This window comes from Leptonychotes weddellii, chromosome 10, assembly GCF_054177405.1.
Source record: "Leptonychotes weddellii isolate Sample4059 chromosome 10, ASM5417740v2, whole genome shotgun sequence".
Classification (NCBI taxonomy): domain Eukaryota; kingdom Metazoa; phylum Chordata; class Mammalia; order Carnivora; family Phocidae; genus Leptonychotes; species Leptonychotes weddellii.
This window is the reverse complement of record NC_138378.1, coordinates 106,950,359-106,974,174: the sequence shown is the minus strand read 5'-3', so window position 1 is coordinate 106,974,174 and position 23,816 is coordinate 106,950,359. Positions and strand designations below refer to the sequence as shown.

Below are 23,816 nucleotides of genomic sequence, written 5' to 3'. Positions count from 1 at the left end.
TTGCCCTCCAAACACTCCAGCGTCAAGAAGAATTGTGATTGTCAGAAATATCATATTCCTGTCGAAAGCACATGAAATCAGCTCTGTAAATTGGGAAACATAAGTCATGGTTATATTTGTTTTGCTGCCATATAAGAATCATGAATGTCTCACGGAATAGGAAACAAAACAAAACAAAACTCTGAGCCCTTTTAGAATAACTTAATGTCCAATCATAGCCACCTCTACCCAGCTGTGCTGTTTCTCTTGGTATAAAATTCCTGACTCCCTTCCTTCCTCACATATTTTGGGCCAGTTGGTTTCTTTCTTGGCAACTGCAGTTTATTGAAAGTAGGATTAAAGTAAATCACTCTTTTGTCCTTTTCATCACCCTCTCCATGGCTTTGCCTCTCCAGCGGCTGCCAGCCGTTTGGTTCTCTCTCCTTCCTCATCCCTCCCATTCCTCCTTTCCTCACTTGGTTCAGAATTCCTGAATCACAGGATCACACGGGGAGCCCACAGTTTCCTGGAGTAGAGTGGTGCTCAGCACCCCAGGCCATGCACTTGTGCACGTGCCCCCCACATCACCACCCCAGAAAACATTTCAGCTAAATAGGCCTGGGGGGGTTGGGGGACAGTGGGATGAGTCCACCAGGGTGAGCTTAGGTGGCAGAAATAGAACTCAGCTCTGCCTGGAGAGAGAGGGCCAGGCGGAAGGTACTATAGGGGTCTCAGAGAAAGGGAACAAATAGCTGGAGGAGTCCAGGAAGGTTTAACCCTCGAGCATCTTCCACTGGATCCTAAAGCAATATAGATCGAGATCTATAGAGAAGAGCAAAACCACCCGCTGGGGAGAGAGAAGGCTGGCCTGACGTGGGCGCTTGTGTGTGTGACTCAAGGAGGGCATGAAGCTGGGAGCATGACTGTGGTCGGGAGTGAGGGCCAGGGGCTGGGTCCTGCACTGAAGCCAAGTCTGTATAGGTTAGCACTGAGTCAAGAATGTCCAGGGGGACAAAAATTGGTCTAAGGACTACAGGAATGGTTGACTCTGGATTTTAAGCCAGAATCCTAGGATCTTATATACTGGCAGGGAAAGCCAGATTCTGGGAGCTCTCAAACTCAGATCCTTCCATGATCATTTCGTGTGTGTGTGTGTGTGTGTGTGTGTTTGAACACAAAAGTCATCCCTTGGAAAGCAGGCCAGGATTTCCCTGACCATCAGGAGGTCTGGGACTTGGGCAGTCAGTCTCCCTTCTCTGAAATCCCCATGTATACTACTTCCTTGGCCCCAATGTCAAATGGGCTGGTGCTGGCATGCCAACAAGGTGCCTTGACATCCCCATGAATGTGGCAAATCAAAGCCCACACCCAGCCGGGCAGGGAGCTGCAGGCTTCCAGGTGGAGAGAAGCCCCCCCGGCTGGAGTCAGAAAGCATTGAGAGGAAGGAGAGAGCAAGCCAACCAGAAGGAGAATTTAGCCTTGCTCTAGCACCCACGTCAATACCCAACCACACCACTCAGGGACTTTCTAGAACGGTACTGCCCACAGTCCAGAACTTTCTGCAGTCATGGAGCTATTCTACATGATGTTGTCTAGTACTGTTGAGCACCTCGAATGTGGTTCCTGCTACCGGGGAACAGAATTTTTAATTCTATTCAAGTTACGTTAATTTCAATCAAAATAGACCCATGGGCCAGTAGCCACAGTATTATTAGCAGCATGACTCTAGAAGACCCACAGCAGAACCTGGGTGAGGCTGCTCGATGCCTCCCCAAACTCCAGGAGATCTTGTCCTTTTCTATGCCTCAAAGTGGTAGGGCATGCAGATCTCTCAGAGAGAAATTATCCTGAAAATCAGAACGTGCTGGATGCTGACAGAGGTCCCTGCCACCAGGCATGTTCCACTTAGTCAGAAGAATTGTGCTTGGCATAGGAGAAGATCCTCCACATTCCCCCAAAGCCATTTTCCCTCTTGCTCTACAAAGTCTCCTCCGTTCCAGCTGTCTGAGGAAGTGATTTTGCAAGGCTTTATTATTTTTTTATTTCTTTGGCATATTCTTTGAAGCTGTACCTGGGTTCCCACCCTCTGTTTGATTTCTGGCTGTTCAGGATTCACTTCCGACCAGGGTGCTGGGGTTTTTCCCACAGACCAGTTTAGAGTTCCCATCACGTCTCTCCTCCTTGGGGTGTTTGGAGAGGAGATCAAGGGGCTGATTGCCACCACTCGTAGGAAATGGGCAGATGGAGGCTGTTTGGTGACCATTCCCCTGAAAATGTGTGCCCTTTTTGGGTGTACGTTAGGAATGCCTAGATAGATATTTATTTTCTTGCTCCAGAACTACAGGCCCAAGCAGTGGCTGGATTTGGGATGCTTTGGTGAGGTGCCCTGGCTCTGGGGTAACTGATGGAGAAGTCAGAATCCCTTCCTGCTTTCACCAATCTTAACTTCCCGGAGCCGGGCAGGGATACTAGGGAGAAAAGGGAGCCAGTCAGAACCCGGGATGAGGAGAAACAGACCTTCAACCTTTGGGAAAGTGGAGGTAGCACCTCGTCTGTGCCTACCGCCCACCAACCTCCCAGGGAGTAAATCTTACGGGGAGAGGGAGTCAGGGGGCAGCACTTAGAGATCCAGAATCTCCCAGACCCCTGCGTGGACTCAGGAAACAATGGAGGGTGAGGGAAATAGCTCAACAGTTTCATTGTGTTTATGGCATATCTTTTCTCCATGGGCTGCTTAGGATTCCAGAACCTTCATCTAGAAATAGACCCCTTCCTTGTCCACTGGCTGAAAAGGGTGGAAACAGATGAATGGGGGTGTTTGCATTTCCTAGGATAGAAGGCTTAATGGTTCATTTAAGAACATTTGCTTTGGGTTTAACATGGGAAGAATAATTAACTTATATGGGGACTCTACTTAAACTCCCAGATATGTATTGGTGCCAGCTGTCCAGCAGGCCCTGTGCTGTCCCCCAGCGAGGGAACAGTGCATGCGATCACCTCTGCCCGAAAGGTCAGACTCTTCCCAGTATGGTCTGAGTGGGAGGAGCAAGCTATTTAGACAGTGTTAGCAAGGAAGGAACACAGGGTGGGGCAGTCATATCAGACAGTGTGCAGAAGGCAGCAAGCAGGAGGGCTTCATGGAAGAGGGAGAAACTGGAGCTGGGCCTCGACGTGGGTAGCGGACTTCCGATGTCTGAAAAGACTGAGGGGGTCTCTTCAATAGTGCAGGTGGGAGAAAGAAACGATAAGTGAAGGGAAGCCATGGGGAAAGTTTTATTAGTATAACTTCCAGTTATTTGGGTATCTGCTTGCTATGTTTAAACCTTATGAATTGACAAACCACCTGGTATCATTTGTTAGGTCCTGGTTTGTGGTTTTAGAGACCCCCCGACCATCACCCACCTCCCACTGGGCCAGAAAGGTAGAGAAACTGACAAGACTCTGATAACAGGGACATGATTTTTGTGTGATGGCCAATCAACTGTGACTCTGAAGCTGCTCTTCACACATCTTTGATTTAAAATGCAGTTTTGGAAGTTCATTTCTAGGTTTATAAAAAAAGCCCATCTATTTTGAGTTTGGAAACATAATTAATTATTTCCTAGAAAAGAGTTTTAAAACCTGATTACTTTCCCCAACTCCACATCTCCTTGCGGCTATTCTAAAAAAAAAAAAAAAAAAATCAGATTTCAAGTCACGCACATGGAGTGAGTAGCTTTTTCGAGTTCAGTTGACGAGGTTGCACTTTGACATGCTTTTCAAGATTTGAATATTTTTATAAATCATGATTATGCTACTGTTTAATGAGAACAAAAGTGGAAATAGCATCTGCTTGTCTGCCGCCGAGCTTCTCCCGGCCTGTGTGTGCTGTCTGGAAAAGTTGTGGCCCAGTCTGGAGAGAGCTGATGAGCGTCTTGATTAGCTAAAATTGCTTCCTGCGGTAGTTCGGGGGTGTCGGTGCTGTGATGAACTGGGTCGTTTCAGGGATCCGGGACATAGGAGCTGCTCTGAGACTCAGAGTGGCTGACAGTCTAGCTCAAGTCAGAAACCCCCACCATGGACGCATGGGTCGGTTTCCCTTCCGGTCGCAGCTGGGATCTTGGGGTCCATTCTTGGCTAGACTATGAGCTTCTCCAAGGCAGGCGTAGGGGCTGATACAGGTTGAACTGACTCTAACTGAGATGCAGGTGTTGTGGTTGCTGCTTATGGAGCAGGAGGTGGAACAGGCACCGACAGATTCACTGGGGGTGGAGAATGGAGACAGCGCACGACAGCGGTGGAAACAACTCTGCGGGGGGCACAGAGGGCAGCTTAATGCCATTCTCATTCAGCCCAATCATTGGTGTTCGGGTTGAAGAAACTATGTCAGCAAAAGAGTTTAAATAGGGTGCTCTTTGTTTTCTGAGTCTTCGAATGTTGCAACATGTTAGTTTTCTTTCGAAGCAGTGAAACTAAAAATGTTTTTGATTTTTAAACTGTTACCATTTTTATCTGGAAAACTCATCCTTCCAGAATTCCTTACCACCAGCCCCCTGAAGCTCCTCTCTAAATAACTGTTTAATATAACTTCTCTATAAGGAAATGCCTAGCTCTTCAGTGGACAGTTCTATCAGTTACGCACTGACAAATGCAAACATCGGTGTAACCCACATCCCTATCAAGAAAGCAACCATTTCCATCAGAAAGTTCCTCGTGCCCCTTCTCAGTCAACCCCTTACTCCAAAAGCAACCAGTGAATGGTTGACTTTAACGTGCATTTTAATTCAGTGTTTTAATTTAAAACATCACCTGCATTTTGAACCTGAAAAAGGACTCCTTCCTCTGAGAAAGGTCTGCTGCTGGCTCCTGAGAGCCCCTGTGGTGGCCAGGCCCAGGGGACCTTCTCCAGAGGTTGCCAAGCCCCCTGGTTTAGACTTGGAGGTCGTCTGAAGTCTCATCAGCTGTACACCTCCACACCTGGAATATGAGACATTTGCAATACCTTGAGAACAATGGATGGCAAGAAAATTCATTCTGTGCTTTTTCCAGGATTGCTTGCATGCAATTGTGCCTGCTGAGCAGGAGGGCTCCAGATTAGAGAGAGAGAAAGAGAGAGAGAGGCCTGCTCGTCGGCCTGCATAATCAGCATCGAACATATTTCTGCCCCAACAAAGAGAACAGTGTGTTCCTGAGATGCTGCTATGCGGCTTGGAGGCTCACTGGTGGGCGGTTCTCCTGGGAGGGAGTCAGAGTTTTCAGCAGCGCCCCATGCCCACCCCACCACCCCCCTTTTATTTTCTGCCCCAGACTCTCTGGCTCCCGAGGAGGGGGCCGCTCACATGGGGCCTAGCAGAGGGTAGAGACAGCTGTGGCTTCTGGGCTCCTTCATCCCTCTGACCCTCACAAAATGAAATTCCTACACACCCACCTGTCTGCCCGGTTGACTCTCCTTCTCAAGCTACTGTGGCGCCTTTCTTGCCTCTTTAGATGCGGTGTGTGACTTATTTCCTGGTGCTGAGGGCACCTCCACCTTCCCACAGGAGCTGCCGTGGGCTCCCAGCCGGACTCTAACCGGTCAGATGCATCAGCAGCAGCACTGTGCTAGGCACCGGTGACATTTCCAGATAGAAGCATCCAGGCGGCCAGCTACAAGACACAAGTGAACAAAAAGCCAGGCTACAGTTGACTCCATTGGTTTGCTCACTAACACTCCATTAGGACTCAAGTCTTTTAGGGGAGACCAAGATTGGAAAAACGACTTCTTTTTTTTATATATATTGTGTGTGTGTGTCTTACCTGTAATTGTATTTTCCTTTTTAATCATAAGGATTTAAATCTGGAAAAATAACCTAAGAATATATGTGCTTTGTTTGAATGTCACAGTCATGCCCTTGGTAAAATGACCCTGAGGCAAGAGAATTAAAGATGTAAATGATTAAGATACTAAGATGCGTGGGCCTGTAGCCGGTGAAGGGGGCTCCCTGGGACCGACCGGCACACGCAGCCCTGCACTGGGATGCCTCCCCTGTCCCTCTGACCTTCGACAGGTCACTCCCTGTCTTGTGCCCCAGTCGCCCCAGCCGAGTGAAGGTTGGGCTAAAGGTCCAACGTCACCTCAACATGACCCTCTGTGGCTCCGTAATTCCTTTGTTATCCCTGGTCACTTGAATGTCTGCCATGATCCCTGCCAACTATGCTGGTGAAAGTTTAGTGGGTTTTAGAGACTCAGACCGGGAACGACAGAAAAGTCCACCTGGGCAGTGCCGTCCCATCAACGGCTTGTGGTTCCTGCAGAAGCTCATGTCCTGCCATTACCACGGAACAGCCCCACTAGCCCAGCTCGGACTGTGCGGCCTTGCTTATCCAGAATGAAGGCAGCAAAAGGGAGCCTCAGGGGCCCAAGGCCATGAAGCACCTTCGCTTTCTTTTATAGAAGCTGCCCCATCCATGCTCCAGCTCCCACCCAGACCTGGGGGGATTAAAGTAAGGCCACAGGTGAGAAATGAGGGCCCTGACCCCGAGAGGCGGCTGCTGAGAGGGAGGAAGAAGAAGAGGCAGGCAGATCTCCAAGCACAGCACTGAAGGCCTTTCGTCCTCACACACAGTCCTGCACTTACTGCTTTCTGTGTTTCAGTGAAGAACAGGCCAGCCCTCAAGGGCTGTATAAATGATGAAATGCTTCTGTGTGCCCAAATCCTTCCTCTTCCTCCACTGGGAGCCTCTGGTTCTAGCCCGAAGGAGTCCATTGGGCTGGGAACACCTCAGAAGAGCACTGTCTGAATCAACCAGTGAGGTCCGCAAGAGCAGGGGCTAAGTTGTAGTCTGGATGCTCCCCACCTAGGACCTTAGGACCACAGGGCCTCGGGAGACCATGGGAGCTCCACCCGTGACAGCTCAGGCCAGGAGTGGGTCTTCCTGAGAACAATCCCAAGTCCTGAAGGGAAAGAATATGTGTTCCATATATTCTGCTCAGGGCCAGACAAATTTATAATACATTTCAAAAGTATTTTTCTCCAAAAGAAAAAAAAAAAATTTTTTTTTTAATTAATATTTGGTGCTTAAACTGACAGATGTGAGTTCCCTGGAAAATTCACTCATTTGGAAAAAGTTCAGAGTATAAGCGATGGCCCACCAGCCTGAGCTTTCCGGAACAGGGGCATCTGAGGCACTGAAGGGGCTGCTGCTGAATGAGTGGCAGGTGCGGGGACATCTACACGAGGGCTCCTGCTGCTCACGGAGGGGCAGTGGCTATGGGTCCTGCTTCAGTCCTAGGCCCACAGCTACAGGTGAGAACTCAACTCTGTGTTCCGCTGGGCAGCATGCCCTCTGGAGCTCCAGCGGCAGTTTCTAGGGTTTTCATCAAAGGGGCTTGGGGTCAGGCTCAGGGCCTTCCCTGAAATGGGGTCATAGCTCCTGTTGCAGCTGGGACTAGAGGGGGAATGGGCACAAGTTGGGCCAGAAGCAGGGTCTGGGCCACAGATTTCCTCTGGTCCTGGTGCCAGGGCTGGGCGCAGATTCAGCCTGTAGTAATGGTGCTCCCTGGGGAAGGCCTGCCCTCGGGCCGGCACGTGCCAGGCACAAGGCTGGGGGCTGCGACCAGGCAGCTGTGTCCCTGAGGCTCCTGGCCTGTGGTCTGCAGCCCTGCTGGTGGGTGAGCCCCTGGCCCCTCCCCCTGGGGCCCCCAGCCTCCGCTGATGGTCTGGGTGGTCTCTTCCTCCAGGCAGCCGAATCAAACCTCCACTGGTGGGCACTGCGTGGCTTTGATCTGCCGACCTGCCCCCAAGAGGCAGTCTTTTTCAGAAGGTCTTTCTGCCTTTCATCTTCCCCCAGGGAACAAACACCCTTAGTTTCTCTCCTCCCTTCTGCTAGAATGCTTAGTCTTCTGTCATGCTGGCCTTTTATAGACAGTTCTTGAAATTTTCTCACTCAGCGAGATGTGTTGTTTACCCTATCCCTCACTTTCTTTCCATGGGGGAAACTGAGGCCCAGGCACTGATGGGAGAGCTAGGGTGGAGAGCCCTGTGATGGGGGTGTCAGAGGAGACTAGCCTTGTCCTGGCAGGTGGGTCCCTGAGCATCCAGGGGCCCCGGTGACTGCTCCCCCCAACCCCCACCACACAGGGGTTGGGTGGGTCTCCTCCCAAGGTGTGGGCTGTGTGCTGGGAGGCTCTCTTCTGGGTGGGTGTGATGAGGCCCTGATGGGCACCGTCTCAGCCACTTGGGTGCTCCTTACAGCTCTCTGGTCTCCTGCAGGGCTTAGGCTGCACCCCTGCTTTCAGAACCCGCTATCCTGGCCACGCTCTGTCCACACTTAGTTTCATCCCTCCACCCCTTTTGGTGAATGCTTCAGTTGCGTTGTCTGCTGACTCTTGAGGCATCTTACACTCTGACTTTGGTGCCACCTTGCCTGTTCTGCCCCATCCCTGCCCCCTGAACATGCTCTCAAAACCCTAGCCCAGTCTGTTCGCCCAGCCCCATCATCCAAGAGGGGAGGTCCCCCAAATACCTCCCCAGGACCTCCAGCAGGCAGAGGTTGACAGAACCTGGAGCTCTGGCGGACCAAAAGAGGCATTTTCAAGGATGGTGCACAGGCCCTCCCAGACGCTGACTTGCGAGTAAATGCCCCTTTTGTTGCTGGGAAGAGAATGGGGACATGGACTGGTGTGTGCTGCTGGGTTAGCGTCACGGACGCCTTCCCAGGCTCCTCCTGGAGGGTGGGCTTCAGAGGACACCTGTCCCAGTTTGGGAACCACCTCCTGGCCCCAGAGGTCTCTGAAGAGGACGTTCGTCTACCACGGCCAACACCAGGCAGGTCCCAGCCAAGCTAACCAGGTGAACTCCCTTCCTCACGCAGCCGGGAGGCCAACCACGGGGCCGCTCTCAGGTAGGGGGACCGGCGTCCTCACTCAGCCTCGTGCCAGCCTCCACAGCAACCGGAGCACTTAGCTGGCGAACACCTGAAACCTTTCATCTTCCCTCTTAAGAAAATGATGAGAAACACGCCAACTTCCCCAGGAGTGGCGGGCATTGTCCAGACGTACTCCAGATGGGCATGACTTGGAGCCCTTTCTGCCCCAGGTGGTTCATTTTCCAACAGGCTGGGCAGCTGGCCTCATTAACGGGTCATTCATTAGGAAACAGAGCTGCTTATCTCCGTGCACTTGAAGGAGTGGGAGGGCTCATGTCCTGACTGACCCTTCCCCACATGTGTCTTGCAGATGCATCGCCCTCCTGCCTCTGCTGTGAAATTCTGGCTGCCTTAGCAAAATCAGCTCCTGACCCTCCCGAGTGGTGCTGAAGAGTCTCAACCTGACCCTTATTCCCTGAGAGTTACTTCTCCCGCAGGCCTTGTCCTACGTTAAGGACAAGGATTCCAGCTGCTGTCTGGCCCAAGTATGGGTTTTCAGGGCCATTACCTTCTTCACTGTGGCTGCTGAGATCACACTAGAACATTTAAAGGGGCTTCACCCAGGGCCATGAGAGAGCACCAGGGAAGTAAAGACAAAGAGCATTACATCACCAGGCCGTCTGGCTCCCCCACACCTGCCTCTCCTCCAGGGATCCCCAGCTCCTTCCCTGGGTCCACCTCAGTGGTGGACACCATCACGGCCCCAAGAGCTCAAACCTTACCAGCCTGACTCCTGGCGACACGGAAGCAGAGCTCCCTGGAGGCCCCCCTTCTGCCCTGGCCCCAGTGTGCGCTGTACCCCCCGGCACCTGCAGGGTGAGGCGGAGTCTCTCTTGGGACTGCTCAGGGACAGGAGGGTGCTGAGTTTATGCCAGAGAACATCCCAGACTCAAACCGCTCAGATTCTTTCTAGGTAGTGCAGAAAAGCCACAACCGAAGCCAGAAGGGGGCCGACCCTGGGGTTGTGGGCAGAGTCGTGACTGTGTCTCCCACAGGCTGCCCATCGCTGTCCTGTGTGGGGCGGCACGGGGGGTGGGGCGCCGGGCTGCGTGTACCCGTGCTGGCACTCGGAGAGCCTGTGAGCACCACAGGTGTCAGGAAAATAGCAACGACTTGCAGGACGTTTAAGACAAGAAATAAAAAACCCGTGTGGGAGGAGTGCCCACTGCAGAGACCAGTTTGTATGTTCTGACCTGCCAGATAATAGGATAACACACTGCCCCAAGGTGACTCGGTACCAGCCCCAGTCTAAGCAGTGTGACGGTGGGTCGTACGTCCTTCCTTTCCTGCTCCACATCCTTCACTGGGGTCATAGCAACTCGCTTTTGAGGATCCAATATCCCCAGGGCCTCAGCTTCCTGATTTTGTAGAGCCTCTGGGAAGAGGTGACTTTTTTTGGTCTAGACTTTTGGCATCTGCTCTTGAGTGTCTTCACCCATCTCTTGATTCAAGAAACCCAGGCTGATGTGTGTCTTTGTAGGCAGCTCAGGAGGGCCTCATTCGGGCCTGGCCCTTGGAAACTCACCCAGGGCTGCACGATTGCTCCTACAGTACTGTTTGTCTACTGGTCCATCAGACCCTCCTTCCAGCTCCCCAGAGGGGGTCTGGGCCAAGCCCTCCAGGGCCTGATGCTGAGCACGGAGAGGGCGTGGCCAATGGCAGGCACCAGGGAGACCGTCTGACCTGGCATCTGTTCTGCTCATTGTTGCTGTATAACCAACCACCCCAAACCTAGGTGTATGGACAACCGTGTGGTGAAGAGAGTCTGGGTCAGGGCTTGAGACCAGTCACGGCCAGGGGAGCTTGTCTGCAATGTCTGGGACCTCGACTGGGAACACTCACAGGCTGGTGACTCCACCAGCCAGCCAGCATCATCCAGAGGCATCCTCTCTCCCAAGGCTGGCATGGACATGCTGTGGACAGGAACCCCTGCATGGGCCCTCTCTCTCTGGGCCTGGGATGCCTCACATGGTAGTGGCCTCAAGGCAGGTACATTTCTTATATAGAAGCTCGGAGCTAAGGGACAGGTGTGTCCCAGATAACATTTGGAAGCCACATTGCCTTTGATGACTTAGCCTTGAAAGGCACACCTTGTCGCTTCTGCTCTGTTCTGTTGGTTACAAGCAAATCACGTGTCCTTTTGGATTCAAGAGGGAAGTTGGACTCCGCCTCTCGATGGGAAGGGGGAGGGACGAGGTTTTAGAAGAGTGTGAGACTGCAGCCTGTCACAAGCACCCCCGCTGCGGGTCCCTCCCCTTTGCAGATAAAAACCCAAAACCTTCATGTGGTGCCCTGTCCCAAGCAGGTCAGGCCTGCTCACATTTGGGATTCCCACCCTGGGGTCCCGTGGCCCAGCGACTTCGTACAAGCAATTCAGTAAACCAGTTCCTGGTGACAATGACTCTCTGTGGGGACATTTAACATAAAGCACAGCCTAATACAACAAAAGTCAGCTTCCACGTCTGGGCGAAAGCAGAGACTGGAGCTAGACCTCTGGTTCCGAGGGCCGGCTCTGCCCTTTCGAAGTGACCTTGGGCAAGTGACTTAGGTTCTCTGCCTCTGTTCCCTCGTCCGTAATATAGGGCTGATACAATGGTACCACCTGCATTAGTCAGCTCAGGCTGCCGTGACCAGATACCAGACTGGGTGTGTTAAACAAGAGACATTTATTTGCCCTCCGTTCTAGAGGCTGGAAGTCTGAGACTGAGGTGCTGCCCTGGCCAGTTGCTTGACTCACAGATGGCTGCCTTCTTACCATGTCCTCCCGTGGCAGCCTCAGCCAGCTGTCTGGGGACACTAATCCGGTCATCTCCTTCCATGAGGCCCCACCATCGTGACCTCCTCTAAAGCTAATCACCTCCCAATACCATCACATTTGGGGTTAGGACTTCACCTTATGATTGGGGGGGAACCCATTTCCACATACCTCGCATTTGGGGTTAGGACTTCACCTTATAAATGGGGGGGGACCCATTTCAGTGTACTGAAAGCACCTCCTTGTAGGGCTTCTGTGAGGGTCCCATGAGTTACTGCTCGGCACAGGCCTAGAATGCTGCCTGGCCCCAGGCAGCCACTACAAAATAAAGTGAAAAATCAAGAGAGGAGCTCAGGACAGGAAGCAGCTGTTCTGCTGTCCGGGAGGCTGTGGCTGCTGGAGTCCTAGAGACATGGGGTAATTTCTGCCCCTGTATGGCAAGGGCTCACATCTTTGACGAGAATGGCAAATGATGCCCACAGGGGCCGGGAAGTGCTGGGCGGGGCGCTGGGGCTGGCCGCCAAGTCCAGGGTCTTGCATTTGGATTGCAGGATGGAAATTTTCCCTTCCCTCTTCTTTGCACATGTATGATTTTTCCAAGTTCATAACTTATTCTCCTCCCTGGATTTGGGAGAGTGGGGGAGAGGAGCCGAAGATGTCTTTAATTAAATATTGCCAACTCCTTCCTCCTTAAGGTCATTTACAGTCAATAAGGGGAAGGAGAAATATCTCTTTAGAAGGTCTTGCAAATGAAAAAGAAAAAGAAAAAAACCAAACTACTGAATGCAAAACCGTTCTTATCTCGCCCGCATCCTTCCTTCGGTTGTGATTTAATATGTGCATGGTGCTATATAGAAATACAAAGCAGCTTGGGAAAACGTCTCAGCCCTAAGAATCTTACAGCATTAAAACTCGAATAATCCCACACAAGAGAAAAATTCAGCAAAGCCTGAGCTTTGCCCCTGCAAACCGGTGTGCTCCACCCGCTGCGACCCGGGGGCAGGGGGATGTCCCCGGAGAGCCTGTGCAGGCGGCTTTTGACAGCTGAATTTTATTAACTGTTTTTTCATTACTCCTGATGGGTCTGGCAATGAACTCTTATCAGTGTATTGTGGCGAGTACAAGTCAATTAATTTCTTTTAAATAACTTCAACTGAAATCCTATTTGATTTATATTCCAAAAATGATTTCCATTCCATTCCTTCCTGAGATTATAGTCCCGGCTGAGTTAATCACACTGGCCACACAGATACCCATACCCCAGGGAGAAAACAGGATCAAGGAGAGAAGGAAATGAGAAGAAGGTGGATCTGAGCATTCTAAAGACTCTTTATTCAGTGCGAGGCCATGTGCTCGGTGACAGGAGAGCTCGTTTAAATCTTGCCTGCTGAAAAGCTTATTTCTCGTCGTTGTGGCGAGGGATGAATTGAGAAACACACGAGACGTCCAGAAGGTGGAGGAGTCCTTACCAAGAAGTGTGACCGGTGGCTGCCGTGGCTGCCGAGGTCTGGGGATGAGCCACCCCCTCGACTGGCATGCACAGTTTACTGCAGGTTCTGGGGCTGGTGTCCTAGAAGCTCCTTTTTTTTTAGCTCTGCCCTGGCTATGAGCCCTGAGCTTCATATGCCACCCCAGGCGTGGTGAGGGCGGCAGTCTCCATGAGCAGAACCCCAACAAGCTTGCTGCTGGCCTGCCCATCTCCCAGACAGACGCAGGCGCAAGCAGAGGTGCCGCCTTCCCTAGGCCACCTTCCCTGGCCAGCCGTCCAGGTGATAAGGCCTGGCTGAGCCGGGAGGCCGAGTGGCAGTCACACCCACTCAGAGGCGGCAGCCTGAGCTGGTGGCACCTAGTCCTGGAGAGCAGAGCTTAGTGCACAGCTGGTGATAGCGATGAGAAGCTGGAGCTCCGGAAGGGGTGGGGGGGTTGAGACTCCTGCCGACGGGGGAGAAGTAGGGTGGCTAGATCCCAAGGCCGGGCAGGTGTGCGGCTGGTGAGAGATGCCTTCCCAAGCCCTCGTCTGCCCTGATGCCAGGATGCCGAGCCGGACCTGGCAGACTTCTGGGTGACAACAGGTCACAGCCTTGGGGGAGGAATACCTAGCAAAGAATTCAGGGCAGAGAAAAAGTCTGGCAAAGATGAGTTTGGAGGGAAAAAAATGTATTTGCACCATATCTGCCACGGGTGTGGCATGAGTCTGCTGGGACTGCCGCAACAAAGTAGCGCTGACGGGTGGCTTAAACAATGGAACGCAATTTTCTCACACTTCTGGGGGCTGGAAGTCCGAGATCAAGGTGTCAGTAGGGTCCGAGCCTTCTGAGGGCCGTGAAGGAGGGATCTGTTCCGGGCCCTTCTCCTGGGCTTGGAGATGACTGTCTTCTCTCTGCGCCTTTACATCAGCTTTCAGATTTCCTCTTCTTATAGGGACACTGGTTGTATTGCTCTAGGGCCCACCCTAATGACCTCATTATAATTAATTACCTTTGTAAAGACCCTGTCTCCAAAACAGAGATACAATCTGAGCCACTGGGAGTGAGAAGGTCAACGTATGAATTTGGTGTGGGGACACAGTTCGGCCCCAAGGGATGCTATCTATCTTGGAGAGGCAAGCCAGCAGGGTTCCCCAGAACATGAACCCGAGACTGCCAGCATCAGAAGCATCTAGGGCACTAAATAAAAATACGAACTCCTGAGCCACACGCCAGAAGCACTGAAGCAAAATCTCTAGGGGTGTGGCTCAGCATTGGGCATTTAAATAAACTAAATTAGCTCCCCAACTGATGCTGGTGCCCTCTGAAGGTCCACTGTGGATGTGGGGGGCTAGAGGGGTGGCCATGGGGCTGACACAGCTCCACCTTCAAGGAGATGCCTCGTCGAAGGAACGAGATCTATATGAACGGTCAGAGAACACAGAACACAGCGTATAATCGAGTGACCAATGGCACAACAGAGACCCAAGTGCCATGGTAACTCGGAACAGGAAGGAGGATCCAGGAAGTAGGAAGCATTGGGGAAGCAGTCCTAGAGGGCAATGTTTCTCACATCTCCCTCTGCACAGAAACAATTTGAGGCCAAGGATTAGAAATACCTAAGGACGGGGATGCTTGAAGATGCGAGGCTCCGTATAAAAAATTTTCTCAGTATGAAGGATACCTTTGAGCAGTGTACCGCTTTTGTCTTTATCAAAAAGCAAATTTTGTTTTTTTCTGGAAATCCCATTTGCCATGTAGGAATGTGATATCAGTGCCTGATGCATCAATCCTCAGCGAAGGCCTGCTGCCTTGAAGGGTTGGGACAGTCTGTGTGGTGTGTCCTTGAAGGGTTGGGACATTCTGTGTGGTGTGTGGCTGGGGCGGCTTTATCCCTGGGAGGGAGACACGTGGTGGGGAGGAGGCTCAGCCACCCAGCAGCAGACGGGACAGGTTTGGGCACTGCTGGGGACTTCTGATTCCAGCAGGCCAGTGTTGATGTCGTTCTCTTAACTGACATTCGTCCCACCTATCTTCCTATACGCGTATTGATCCCAGCCAACGGAGACTTGACAGGACACCACACAGAAAGAGTTACATAAGCCTCTCGGTGGGAAAGAACGTGCATGGAAATGGGCAGGAAGCGCAGTGAGGCTCGTGGACTTGGGAGCTGTGTTCACACCTTCTGGCTGGGTGAGCTTGGCAAGTTACTCTCCTACCTATGGGATAGTCGTGTGTTGAGCATTAAATAAGTTAATCACGAAAGGAGCTTACAATAGTGCCTGGAATGTAAGTCTGCAATAAATGTTAGTGATCAATATATTTTTTTCCACCTGGGTAAGTGATGTTCTGAGAATTTACTTCAAACAAGAGATCCTGACTGTTCTCGCGGGACTGGCTAGTCACTAACATCCATTCTCCTTATCGTGATCTGTATAGCTCGGTGATTTTTCTGCTCTCTGCTCCAAGCTAAGGCAAGAAAGCTTCACCCCCCACCCCCAGACTGAAGTGAAGCATCAGCCAGCGCAGGGTCTCAGCCTTCCTACAAGGGGTAGGGCCCAGTATGTGCGAGCGCGTGCGCATATGTGTGTGTGCGTGTATGTGTGTGTGCACCCCTTCAGTCCCGAGGGTACTACACGTTGGTTAAAGAGTATCACTTCCAGCTCCTAGAGATGCTGGAGCAAACAGCCCGCTTAGGCAGCTTCTCCATTTGTGCAGTTGGGACTCTGCTTCCTGTGAGGCAGTGTCCCTAATGCACACTGTACACTCAGCTTCCCTCAGAACCAAGTCCCAGTGCACAGGCCGTGAGGTATGGCCAAGGTGGTGTGGTGCAGCCCACCGTCACTTAGCCTTGGGGCGGGCCCCACATCTGATGGTCCCCGTGAGGGCAGAGGGCAATGCCCCTGCCTTCCTGGGAGCATGCTTCTTCTCAAAGGTTCTCACCGCCCCACCGTCTGGGAGTGCATTCTTCCCTGTGCCTGTGCCTTCAGATCATGGCAACATGGTGGATTTGAAGAGAGAAGGAAGGTCAAAGAGGCAGAACGCACTGGCTCCTATTTGGGGATTAGTTCTCTAATCCAATTTTTTTTTTGCTAACAATGGTATAGAAATCCATTAGAGACAATTAATAAAAGCAGAGCTCCCTGGTTGAATCAGGGGTGACCTCCTCCAGGGGCCCCTGAAATTCCCACATGGGATCCTAGCCTCTGAACCCACCGGGAAAACCCTTGCTCCAAGCTGGGTGGGCATTCTCCTTGCTTTCTCGGCCCACCCCCCCACTGCCAACCTCTGTTCATGCAGTACCCATAGCACCTTCCCTGCAGAGTGGGCAGGACATGGTCTGGGAGAGAAGAGACTGATCTTTCCAGAATGCGGCCCGTTTCCTTTTGCATAATCACTGCAGACTTCTTGGCCCAAACGCACTGTGTGAACTTGACTTTTCTGTTCTCCCCTAGTATCTGACTACCAGAGCTAACTGAGGCCTGAGCCAGGAAGCTGAACAGCTTTGATGTGTTAATCCAGACTGTCACTTGGCCCACTCTGGTTCCTAGTCTCCTCCTCCCTCCCACGTCACTTAGGGGACAGGAGGACAGTGGGAGGGATCGGAAATGCTGGGCATCGGGAAGCGAGGGGGAGCCTCAGGCAGGACCCACTGAAGATACATGGACTTTGGCAGGGAACCCTTCAAACCTGCAGTGGCTCTGTCTTTAGACCTCACATCAGCCTGCAGCCACCCCGATTTTTCTATTACTACTATTTTAACACCACATTGGCCCTATTTTTAAAATCTGCTGTGCTTGAGCAATTTTTTCTGACGTCAGCTGGCTGCCGGCAACTTGCTTGAAAACAAGAATAACCAAATCTTCTAAGGAGTAATGCTGAACCTGCTTCAAACGCAATAAATCACAAAAACCATTGTTTACGATAAGTGGTATCTGATTGCTGTTAGAACCTGTGTTTATTGCTTTTGTGCATTATGGTCTCTTGTAATTTGGACAGCAGAAATTGTATTCCTTTACGCGGTGCGTAGGAAGGGTTTGTAAGGAGGGAGGCATCTGTAATTACGCTGCCAGGGAGTGGGGCTGGGGAGCCTCCGAGGAGCATGAAATGCAATTGCCGGGTTTTCACCTGAGGAGCTATGCATCAGGCTTCCCGCTGTTCCTTGTGCTTGGGACCCTCCAAGCTCCTTTGGGGACCTGGGCAGAGGAGGATAAGCGGGAGGGGCCGCAGAGCCGTGGGATCCCGGGTCAGAGTGCCCTGAAGTGGCCTCTGGGAGAGGAGTATGGGGTAGGTGGGCAGCCGCAGCCTTGCAGGAAGCTGAGTAGAGGGTTTTCCCTAGAGATTGCTCTAAACGCCCCAGTATATTTCTTCCTTCCGTCTTTCTCGGAAAGTGCCCACTCGGCTTCCTCGGTAGGGGCTGACAGCAGGGGTCCAGGACGGCCAGTGGCAGAATTCCTGGGGGCCACTGTCTGCTAAATTGGGGAAGAAGCTACTTGGCCACGGAGCCTGGATCTTGACGCATAAGGTGCGCAGACCATCAGTCCGTGAGTCACTGATGTGGCTTGCTTCCTCGGAGGCGCAGTTGGAAAGAGGGGCCACATCTGGGGCACCATGGGCCAGCTCTGGTTCTCATAATGCAAATATCTGGACTCAGGGAAGAGGGTCGAGTTTCGTTTTCATTCCCTCCATCTGTCCCCGTTGCCTTTGCCTCTGTCTGCTCCCTGACCTGGAAGGCTCCATCCTGCCTACTTCACCTGGCTGGAACCCAGCCAGCCTCCCCGTTCCTCCGCTTCCATCAGGGTCCTCCCCGAACTGGTGCCTCCACCAGTGTTCCCAACCCCAGAGAATTTCACCACCCCTCCGCCTCCCCAGCCTGAAAACTGGGCTTCTTCCCAGACGCCTCTCTTTCCCTCCACCCCATTGCCAGCCCAGCATACAAGGAGCTTATTAATGCACTCAGGAGCCAGTCAACTGCCAAGGCTCACCAAAACCGCCTCCTGACTGTTCCCCACATGTCCTCCTCCCCATCGCTGCCATCCCTGCCCTGCCCCAGGCCCTTGGCTATTCCTGACAGGACCCCCTGCCAGACCCCTGATGCTCCCTCTGGGACCTGGCTAGTGTTCGGGGCCATGTCCTCCCACGCCCACCCCCCCACACCCCTCTCACCTGTTTTGTTTCACTTAACTCGAAGCTCCTTTCAATTCCTGAACATTCCATATGGCTTCCTGACTCTGTTTCCACTACTAAGGCAGTTTCCCTGTCTAGAAGGCCCTTCCTCTCTTCTTCACTTGGCTTGCCTGCTTTGGAAAAGATTCAGGCACCATATCCTCTGGAAGCCTGTTCCAGCCGAGCCTGCAGGCCTGGGGGCCTCTGTCCCTGCTCCCACAGCTCCCTGTGTTCTTCTGTGTAACTCTCACCACAATTATAAGCAGCCATGAATGTCTCCCCTTAAAGGCAAGAATGCTGTGTTCCCTGTCTGAACGTGGCCAGCATAGCGCCCAGCCCACGGAAGAAAGAGAACGGTTCATGATAGTGTCTTAGAGCGAGTTCACAGACAGCTCCCCAACAAAACCACGTCTCTGCCCGGGAGGGGACAAGGTCCTTGCTCAGCACCAGGCCATCCTGTCTCCCCTGAGGGCCTGAGCACTCACTTGGGACAAAGACTCAGCCTGAGGAGTTCCAGCCCCCATGGTATCTGAGCACAGAGCAGACAGACGTTCCTCAGTGGAAGCTCCATGAGTGAGCAAGCAAGGAGCATGGGGGGAGCCTGGCCTCACTTGGTATCTGACAGCTGTCCCTTGCAAAGGATGGGACTAGCAAAGCAAGCTTTATTGAAGGGATGGATGATCAATGGCAATTCTGAAGCTGTGACTTCTGGGCAGATTGTTCAAGCCCTGACCTTAATAGACACTGGGCTTGGAGGGGCTCTCTGAAGTTCCTGGATTTGGCTTCAGGGTCACATAGGGGTCCCTCCTGCCCTGTCCAGGCTGGCCATCAAAGCAGTAGGGGAAGTGGGAAGAGAAGCCAAGGCAGGGCCCCACTTCCAGAAGACCCTCGTGTCTGGGGCCACAGGCATCTACTGGGCTGATGGCACTCTGTACACAGCCCAGCAGTTTGACTGAAGCCAACTGTCACAGTTTCCAGATTTGTTGATTTAAATACTCAACCAGCCTCCCCTTAATTCACACATACACATGCACATGTGCACACACACGCATGTGAATGCTAAGCTAGCCAAACTCAGTGCCAGCCCCAAGAAACAAAAGGGACCCATTCCTTCTCCTCCTCCCCCCACCTACCTTGCAGATCTTCCAGGGGTAATGCTCATAATTGGGGTTTTTGTGGCATGACGCAGCAAGCTAGATTATGAAATTGGCTTCTGTGGTCTAGCCACACAGGCCCACGACCATTGACAGCTTTGTCTCTACAGGAATGTACAATCTGAGTCACAAACAGCCGACTTCCTGGCAGACTTCTCGGAATTCGAGCTGCTCACCAACAAGGGTCTGGGAAGTAGACCCCCAGTCCAGCTGGCCAATCAGCAAATCCACCAGGACCCCAGTCTGGGGTTGGTCTGTGCCCTGGGGAGGTCAAGGAGGAATCAGAGCACAGAACCCATGCTTCCAAAGCCCCCATGATCTCGTCTGATGTGGGGTGGCAGTGCCCTGGGCACAGAACTAAGTCTTCCCGACCCGTGTGCATCCATGCCAGTGGCTCTGAGGACAGTGGAAAGAGGGGCTTCAGGGAAGGGGAGGCAGAGTGGACTGGGGCAGGCCGATGACTGGCATCCCTCGGCCTGGCCCAGAGAGCACAGAGCTGGCCCCTCATCAGCTGCCTCGTGGAGCTGAGGCCACCGGGTCCACAGGGAGGATGCGTGCAGAGAGCAGGGTGCCAGGCACGCTTCCTACACCCCTGGTTCCAAGGGCAAGGCTGAGTAGTAGCTTTTATTTAGCCTTTCTCTTCTGGCCCAGGGGCCTGCCATCTGTGAACTTCTTTTTTCTTAAAACTTAGAAATATAAGCAATTGGACAGAAATTTTTTTAGAAGAACCCAATTAATATAAAATTTGGAATTATCAGCCTTACCAAATTCTCCTTTCATCTTTTTTATGTGCAGACACAGAGGGATACCAGGCTCTCATGGTTTCCACTTCTCTCGTGATGGGATTCCTCCTCCGCATCTCCGTCCACACTACGTGGCTGGACGGCTGCTCTAGGGGCCCTATTCCCCGGGCTGAGTTTTGTTCCCACCCTTAGAAAAGTACTTTAGTGTACCATCTTCTTGCCTCAAATACACTGGGCTTTCTGCTCTTTGAGCCTTGCAAGGTTAATGACATGGATGAGGGAAGTAGGTGTTTCTCTTTCACATCAGCTACTATAGGGACAAGTCGTTGTCCACCTCTAGTGGCTCAGTTTTCTCATCTATAAAATGGGCATAATAAGAATACTTATCGCAGAGGGCTCTTATGAGGAGTAAATGAGATAGTGTGTGGTTCATAAGAAATACTCAGTAAAGGGTGGGATAGAAGTAGGAATTATAGTAAATACTACTACCACTGTTGTTATTAATTATTACCGGGAAGCAAACAGGTGTGGTGAGCTGGGGGCTTACGTCACGGCATACCACTAGCTTTCAGGAACATCCTGTTCACTAGAGCTGCCTCCGTCTTCAGGCCAGGCGCTCCCTTCCTGTGGCCCGTGGGGGATCTAGAATGGAGGATCTAGAATGGAAGAGACCTGAGAATTGCCCTCTGACACGATAGCCCACATCACCCTGCCCCTTTAAGATTTGCATAAAATGTTCCGGGAGGGTTCACTATGACATATTTTTCTTACCCAGAAGGAACGACAAAAAAATTCGGGGTCCACCCACTTGACACGTGAATGAGGCGTTGGTCCTCTGGGGAGGGGTGAGCATCCAGGCCACCTGGATGGGAAATCAAATCCCCTCCCTTCTCCTGCTCCCCATCATGAATCCAGTGACTGTCCCCCCAAAAAGAGTGGCTCTGGATGCTGAATGGAGCCCAAACTCTCAGACCAGCTCAGGAAGCAGCCAAAGTGACCTATCCAGTTTGAACAATCAATGCTTTCTTTTTATTAGTGACTCCCTCAGAGCGGGGAAGGGGCCTGGTCTGTGAGCCCAGCAAGGGCCAGGCAGCTGTGGAGAAGGAACTCATTTCTGGGAGTCCTGCACACCATGCCCTGAGATGCACTTTCCTGGCCCAGGGCTGTTTAGAGGCGCTCTGACAGCCTGTGCCCAGAGGCTCCATTGGAAGCTGCAGCCTCCAGGTGGGGATGGATCTCCCTGGGTCAACTGAACCTGTGCCGTGGTCCTCCTCCCTTGCTGTCAACCTGGCCTGGGCACTCCCCCACCCTCCATGCAGGACACTTCTTCTAGCCGGCTTTAGCCATTACCTCCTCAGGCTTTGGGTTTCCCAGGGCTCTTGGCCCCCTGCCCTCTTCCTCCCCACTTCTTCTTCTTCCTGGACATCCTCACGGGCTAACTGAACTAGAATATGCCAGCCAGGCCAGCCCCACATCAGGACTGGGCTCTGGCCCAGGACTGGGGTGTCACCTGCCTGAGGGCTGTCAACAGGGTGGGTGTCAGCATAAACCACCTTTGAGTATTGCCCGCCCAGGAGACAAGCCGGGAAAGGGAGACTCAGGGAGAGCAGAATGGGATTGATGTCTTCCCCATCTCCTGGAAGAGGATCAGTGGCCAGCCACTCCAGGTCAAACAGACTCCAGCCCAAGCAGAGCGAGATCCTTCTGGAGATGGGGTCCTAGATGGGGGTGAGCATTGTTAATTTTCTTAGGCTTGGCGTCTGCAGTTGCACGGGATCCAGGGCAAGTGCCTGCACCTCCCAGGATCTCAGTTTCCTAATCTGTGCAATGGGAGGCCTGGAGGGAGAGGAGCCTGCAGGAGCCTTTCAGGAGCCTTTCAGTCTGGCCTTCTGTGATTCATTGAGTACTTAAAAACAAAGACTTATAGCTGGGCTGGGCGGTGGGGAGAGAGGGAACAAAGCATGCCTTGTTTGCTTGTATTGGAATCCAAGGAGTGGACTCACTGGGATTGCTCACCGCTTGCTGGAGGTCAAGGCCGGGCCACTGCCCTGACTCCTGTTCCCTGGGTCCCGAGACCATGAGACCACCAGAACTCACTGGGAAGGATCGATATCAGTGATTAATTATGCAAGTCTTTTCTTTCATTTTACTATTTATATACCCCAACTCTTCAGGGGGAAACAAATTTCTGCCTGAGAGCACATAAAAGTTTCCCATGCTTTAAGGCTACTTTTTCATATATTTTTCCTTGGGACAACACAAATTCTCATTATAGATATTTCTGTATTTTAGCAGAAGGAACCATACTCAGAGTAATGAGATCCCTGAATAAAGTTCAGTTCATTTTCATCTCTTTCCTCCCCGAATATTATTGCTGGAAATGTTACATTATCATAAACCAGAGTTCAGGTTGCATATAGGGTTTTAACAATTGTCATTTTTCTCTGTACAAATTCTGATTACTGCCCACATTTTACAAAGACCCTCTCCCTCACTCTGGTGTTTTCTTTGTAGGTATTTTTCTTTGCTGGGCTCACGATCCAGACAATGAGAATTAGGAGGGAATATGATGGAGCACTCCTGTGTCCTCTGTCCCTCTTTTCTGCCGGCCATTTGAGGCACAGAGCCTGGGGCTGGGGTGTATGTGGGATGTAATGTGACTGGGGGTAATCCAGGGGGCTCCCCCAGAAGACTCTCCTTCTGACAATCCAGAAGAACCTCTGGAGAAGGCTCTGGGCCCAAGGCCTTCTGTCTGGGCACCACTGCTGTGTAGGAGACCCCTTAAAGGCAATGTTCATGTGCTGGGAAGCTTCCCCCTTGACCATATCACAAACCACTGGCAGGACAGATGCTTGAACTTCACAAGGGGTTCAGGGCCAAGGGCCTTCTCTCTGGTACATTGAAGCTGTAGGTGTGTCCTGCCCCTGTGGCCTGTTCACTGGCTTGATGGCCCGCTGGGCAGCTATGGGTGGGGAGCTCCTCACCTACTCAGTCTCCATCTCCTCCCTGTGGACTTGCTGGGAAGCCCCTCCCTCGCTGCCTCCCTACCTGCTATAGGGATTAAGAAGCTATCTTTGGGGCGCCTGGGTGGCTCAGTCAGTTAAACATCCGACTCTCGATTTCGGCTCAGATCATGATCTCAGGGTCCAGATCGAGCCCCACGTTGGGCTCCACACTGAGTGTGGAGTCTGCTTAAGATTCGCCCTCTCTCCCTCTCCCTCAACCCCTTCCCCATCTCTCTTTCTCTCTTTCTCTCTGTCTCTCAGAAAAAAGAAGGAAAGAAACTGTCTTTGGACTCAGATATCTCTGTATTTGAATCCCACTTGTGAGCTGTTTAACCCTAGGAAAGTGTCTTCATTCCTATGTAAGATTCTTCACCTGTAAAATGGAGTTTTACAATAACTACAACTAAGTTGGGAGGATGGAATTAGATTAATTATATCAAATATCTCAACCAGTGCCTGGTACCCAGAGGTGTCTTGTAGGTGATGGGGGGCTGCACCTGTTTCCATTCCCACCCACGCTTCCTCTATCTTCTCCTCTGGGTCGTCTTTTTCTGTCACTTTTGCCCCCCAGTAAAGCCCTAACTTTCTTTTATTTTAACCAAATTGGGTAAATCCTCCTGAAGGGACTGTCACCCTTCTTCCATAGCAGTGTGCTTATCCAG

At 52.0% G+C, this 23,816-nt stretch overlaps 1 protein-coding gene across 5 annotated transcripts in view; it reads left to right on the top strand.

The window, feature by feature from the left end:
- The window catches only part of KLHL29 (kelch like family member 29), a 302,753-nt gene that overhangs the window by 101,332 nt on the left and 177,605 nt on the right, over positions 1–23,816 (top strand). The window lies entirely within an intron of this gene.